The sequence below is a fragment of the Rousettus aegyptiacus genome, unplaced genomic scaffold, assembly GCF_014176215.1.
Source record: "Rousettus aegyptiacus isolate mRouAeg1 unplaced genomic scaffold, mRouAeg1.p scaffold_m13_p_8, whole genome shotgun sequence".
NCBI classification, from domain to species: Eukaryota; Metazoa; Chordata; class Mammalia; order Chiroptera; family Pteropodidae; genus Rousettus; species Rousettus aegyptiacus.
Window position 1 is genome coordinate 28,487,246 of NW_023416311.1, and position 6,294 is coordinate 28,493,539.

Genomic DNA, 6,294 nt, shown 5'->3' on the forward strand with positions numbered 1-6,294 from the left:
CACACCCCCCTCCAAATTTGTCAGGAGAAGGTGTCCCTTTCCTTGTGCGCCTCCAGGCACCCCCTTCATAGTGTAACCCAACCATGCACTTGGGAACCCAGGAGGCCTCCCAGGGCAATGATGGGGGTGGGAGGAAATGCCTGCTGCCATCTGCCGTCTGATCTCCTCTGCAATCCCTTGTTTCCTGATCTGTAAACAGGGTTACCTTATACCTCTAGCCATTTCCAGCTCTAAACTCTCCCAGCCTTTTCCTTCCCAGCTCAGCATGCCCATCAAGTATTGGATCAGCCAAGGACACTGGTTTTGGGCCTCCACATACCTCCATTGGGGAGGGCCTTGTCTGTGCCATTTGACCCCACCCTTTACCCCCAGTGGGAGCAATAAGCTTCCCAGTGGCCATGGTGGGGGTGCGAGGGCCAGGGTTGGAGCTATAAGCCTCAGGATCCTGGGACAACCATCCTGATCCAGCCTGCCCTCTTTCTATGTGGGCCTCCCGGTCAATGCAATGCCCCCTCTGGGAAATTCCCTCCTCAGCTCTGTAATTACTGATTCTTCTCTTTCCTGCCCCACCCCCAAGCTTCGTCAAGTCTTTGCCAGCCGACAGGAGTTTGCTGTAAAAACCGGAGGCCTGAGCCAGCTCGAGCACATCCACAAAAAATGGAAAGGGAATCTGGACAGAAACCCCCTGTCCAGATTGGGAGACTTTCAGATGGGACCACAGATCCAGTTGGGTCTGTGGCTGGGGGCTGAGGACCTTCACTGGGCCACCATCTATGGAGGCTGTCTGTCTGCAAACCTACCAGTGAGGAAGTGAGCTCCATCACTGAGTGCTGGGGTCTGGGAGAGGGTGGGCCACCTGGTATGTGCTCTTGACAGTCTCCATAGCACTTGGACATCCACTCTGAGGTTTAGGCCTGCCACCTCTGGGAGGTGGGCCAGTCAGGCAGAAGAGTATGTTTTACAGATGAGGAAGTTGAGGCCCAGTGAGGAAAAGCAGCTTACTTTTGTCCACGCTGGCAGGAAGTAGCCAATTAGACCCCGGAAGTAAAGGCCGAGGACTCTGGACCCAGCACTCTCCCCATTGCCTCCTTGGGCCTCCAGCCCCTGGTTCTGGCCGGATCCCTGGAGGCTGGGCATGGAGGACATGGGTCCCCTAAGAATACTCAAGGTTGGGGCTGTCGCAGCCTGGGAGTGGGGCTGGTCCTGGGCACTGAGGCAGACACTGGGACAGGGTGAAGGCCTAGGAGGAAAGAATGTTTTAGATGAACTGGGGATGGAGCAAAGAGGTGGATCCTGAGAGGTAGATGATGGGAGACCCCTGGAGCTGGAGAAGGAACTGGTATTTTGGGGGCACCCGCATGTCAAGCCCAGTGTCTTGGGCTTCATGTAGTTGATCTCTCTGAAGCCTCTCTTTAGCCCTGTGATATTGGCAACAATAGATCTTGACAAAGAGCTCATATTCCAAATATACTTTTTATAAAAAATCTACATATTAATAATGGAAAGATAACTATTTAAAAAAACCAGGAAAGTGACAGAAAAAGGGTATTCAAATGGCCAATAAAGACCTGAAAAAATGCTCAACTCATTCCTCATATGGAAAATGCAAATGAAAACTTTGATAAGGTGCACACCCAACAGATTGGCTAAACTGAAAAAAACAGGTGTTAGTATTTACATTCTAAAGATGAGGAAACTGAGGCTCAGAGAAGCTAAAACACTTGTCCAATGGACAAGGATGCCTAGGGCTGTCTGCTCTCAATGTCTGTTATCGTTCTGCTCTGAGGGTGTGGTCAGGCAGACTTCCACTGACCAGAGACTTCTTGATTGCATCAGTCACTTTGCAAACTGCCAGTGGGCACCTCCTTTGACCCGTCCTATGCTGGGCACTGAAAGTCAGGGCCTGCTCACCCCCAACCTCTGTTTCTGAGCAACTGTGTCCAGAGAGCAGTGAGTGAATCTATAAATAGCCAATGGCATAGGCTCACAGGGGCCTGGAGGAGGAAGAAGTCCTTGCTGCCAGGGGTGGAGGGAGAAGCCTGGGCACCAGTGAGCTGGGCTTGCCAGAGCAGGAGGAGCTTCAGAAGGCAGCAGCCAGCCAAGCTTGGCGGGTGGTCGGGAGGCAGGCCCTGAGACTAGGAAAGGCCCTCTGGGTCAGGTGGCAGGGCCTTGGGCCTCCAGCCAGATCTGTGTGGTTGTCCTGAGGGCACTGGAAGCTTTCCTCCAGGACTTGGATGCTGTGGGCATTGTGGCATGGCTTTCCCTGTGGGGAATGGAGGGAAAGCCCAGGCTGTCTTCCATGAAATGATGACAGAGGCCACCACTGGACACAAGGCGGGGCCCATTGAGAGGCGTGTGTGCCCCATCCTGGACTCCTGCCCCATGATACTTGGAGAAGCCAGAGGCTGCTACACTGTCTTTGCGGGTGGAGCCAAGAAGACATGCCAGGGGGGCAGAGGGCAGCACTCTTTGGCCATCTGAATTCCTTTTCCTCTGGGTCAGCTTTGGCTCCCAGGCCATGCCCTGCGAGCTCACAGACAAGTAGGGCCTCCCATGAGCTATAGGCCAAGGAATTCTGACAGATTGCATCCAAGATGGAACCATCTGTACCTCCTGGCTAGTCTCTTCCTTGCAGAGAGCTGGTAGCCATTAGGGGACAAAGCTCAGACTCCAAGTCCATTTGGCTCCAGCCCCTAGCTGGGCCCAGAGTCATCAGCACCATGAGTCTGGGGTGGTATGTGTCTACCTGATGTCACCAGTCAGCTTTGCCAGAGCCAACTGACAAGAGCAAATGGGCTATTTTGTTCCAAAGTGCAGGGCATTTGGCAGATCGGCCCCAGTTGTACCTGGGCTGGGGCCAGGGTGGACATCCTGCCATCTGCTTGTGTACCCTGTAGTCCCACCTATCTGCACCCTTTCTGGATTTCAATGTTTGTCCATGAAGCAGGGCGTTTGTTGGCCAGGCCCGGGAGGCCTGGGGGCCTGTGATTCGTGTCCTCCCCAATGGGTCATCGAAGGCTTTACGAGGCCCTCTGGCAGGCCCACTAGGTTTCCACAAGGTGAGATCATGCACCTGAAAGCAGCAGAGTCTGCCCAGCTCTGTGGCCTGAATGGGCCTCTTGTTCTCCAGAACCCAGTTGTCAGTGCCCGGCTTAGTGGGAGGCGGCTCTGTTGGCTGCTCCTGCCAGGCCAGAGGCCCTGCCAGAGGCCAGGCGAGGGTGGCGAGAGTGGGGCAGCTCAGGCCTAGCCCTGAACATGTCTGGTGGGCCCTGATCTCTCTGCACCCCTGGTCCCACAGGTGGGCCGTGGAAAGTGGGGTGCCGCATCCTAAAGGCCTGCACTGTTTGTTCCACTCAGCATGCTTTGGATTGCTGATAACCAAACACTGAATAAGGGATTTGGGGCTCCTTCATTCAGCAGCTGGGCTCTGATGCCTCCCCTGGGGCCCACCCATTGTTCTTGAGGCACTTCCAGCCCAGAAAATAGAAGGACAAGTCAGTGAGTCTGAACAATATGACCTGGCAGGTGAGTCCTTAGAGGGATGAGCACAGAAAAGGGAATGAAAGCTGGTCCATGTGTGAGAGTAGGGGCCGTAAGTTCGGCCTATACTCCTAGATAGGACAAGGGGGTTGGAAGGGCAAAGAGAGGGGTGAGAACATGGTATGTGCAGGAATCTGTGCAGGATGGGGCCTGGCCAACTCACAGACCCTCGGGGTACTGGGGGAAGACAGAGGCAGGCAGGGGACAAGGAGGGGACAGTTGTAACCTCTCAGCAAGAGTCATGAGGCCCGATCAGAGCAGGCTAGTGGGAATGATAGGGAGCCGGGGAAGGGAGCAGAAGGAGGCAGACTCTAGGGATGTTGTGTGGGCCTTAGGGGAACATCTTTGTCCAGCTGGACCCACTTCCCAGTCTTTATTCTCTTTTTTTAAAAATCCTCAATCCCTCTCCAAAATCGGAAAGTTTCATACTGATCTCTCCTCGAATGCTTTCTTAACATTCCTCCAATAATTTGTTAAATGTTTGCACATTGTTTGACCATTTTTACACTTCTTAAAGCTTCAAACCTAAATACCAAGCAAACAAATAAGTCAGCAAAAATGACTACAGTGGAGTTTTTTTTTTTTTTAACTTAGTGGATTAAGTAAATAAATGTTCAGAAACACATACAAATCCTTTTATGTAGTGTCTTAAGTTCAGAATGGTGATACATATTTAATGTTCTAAATTAGGGGTTGGTAGCTCCCTGTAAAGGCCCAGACAGTAAATCTTTTAGGCCCGGCAGCCATACGGTCTCTGCTGTAACCACACAGGTCTGTCCTTGTGCAGAAGCAGCCGCGGACTGTATGTAGATGAATGAGCCTGTGTTCCAATCACACGTTATTTATAGAGAGCAAAATTTGAATTTCATATAATTTTCATGCAGTGGTCACCAAATAATGTCCTTCTGATTTTTTTCTACCCATTTAAAAATGTGAAGATCGTTCTTACCTTGCAGGCTGTCCCAAAACAGGCAGCCGACAGTTATCCATAGTTTTCTGACTCCTGTTGTATAGTGTAGAATGGTTAATCTTTTTAAAAACAGCAAATAAATACTTTAAAATGCATTTACATCTCATAGGTGGGTACACCATATGTTGTGATTACCCATGGCCACAAGAAACTACCCCGCAAACTTAGTGGTTTTAAGCAATAGCCACCTTAAAAACCTCGTGATGCTGTGAGTTGACTGTGCTCAGCTGGAAGGTTCTTTTTCTTCATGTGATGTTAGTTGGGGCTGCAGCCATCTGGCGGCTTGGCTGGACTGGAACATCCCAGATGGATCATGCAAGTGACTAGCAGCTCTTGCTGGATATTGGCAGAATCCATAGCTGGGGCTCAACCAGAGTGCCTGAATGTGGCTTCTCCACATATTTGGAACATGATGGCTGGATTCTGAAAGAGAGTGTTCCAGAGGGAGGGAGCGGAAGCGGAAGCTGCCGGTGTTCTTAAAGCCTAGGACTGGGACTGGCACTGCTTCCCTTCCATGGCATTCTATGCATTAAGCCGTCACAAGGCTGATCCTGACAGGCAGTGAGAGGAAATAGATCCCTTGAAGGTAGTAACGAATAATCTGTGGCCATCTTTAATTCGTAATTCCACCTGTCAGGATCAACAGGTAAATGGATGAACTGGTGTAGATTTCATGTGACCACTGGATGCTCAAATGCTCATGGACTACACATATGAGTACCATAGTCAGGCGGGTGTGGAGATATATTCCCAGCCGATTAGTGGCTAACATTTATTGAGCACTTCTAATGGGCTCATTGAAAGTACAATATTGTTGTATCTCATAATATCCTGTGAAGTAGAAACTTGTTATTCCAGTTTCACAGATGAGAAATAGAGACTCAGAGAGTTCCATCTGGGCATATAAGTAGCAGTGTTCATGGGACACCCCATGATGAAACCCAGGTGTCAGTGTGTGCTGGGGTCTGGGGCTCAGAGGTAGATCAGGGCTAGGGAGCAGAATGGCTTAGATGGTGAGAAGTTACTTGTCCAAGGTCACCCCAGCATCATGAGTGGAGCTGAGAGAACTCAGTGCTATTGACTCAAGGCCCCACCCCAGGAGGGGCTTACTCTGCATCACTCCCTGGACTAGGAGGAGAGAGCTCTGCATTTTCATTAAAATTTGCAATGTGGATTAGTCATCCTCTCAGAGCTTCCAGTTCCTCATTGACAAATAGAGCCAATAATGTCTTACTTTCAGAGCTGTGGTGAAGGTCAAACAAAAAACCCACCACCACCATCATTTCGCAGTGTTTAGGCTGGGTCTTCGACACTGGACAGATGGGAATGACTCACTTGATATTGCAGACTCTGGTTTTCTCATCTATAGTATGGACCCAGGTGTTGTGAGATTAAGCGAGATAATGTGTGTGATGTGTGGGGTGCAAAACAGCCTGCTCCCATGAGTGGGCAGAGGACGACAGCTTTGTAACAATTCCTAGGTCTCTAGCCCAGTGCCTGACAGGAGGTAGCACTCACAATATATTGAATGTGTATAAGAATAGGTGCACTCCTGAACCCCTGTAGCTCTTAGGAGAATTCAGAGGAGGGCACTGTGTGCACAGAGGAGGGGCTGGCAATGGAAAAGTCCCCTGAGGACCCCCGTCTGCCTCTTGGGAGGACTGGGGTCTCTGGGATTAGGTAGACCCAAGGTTCTCCCCACCTGATAGCTAAAAGTTCCCAGGAAGAGGAAAGATGAGGGCAGATTCAGGGGTGTGCTACAAAATATAGAGAAAAGCCCCCAT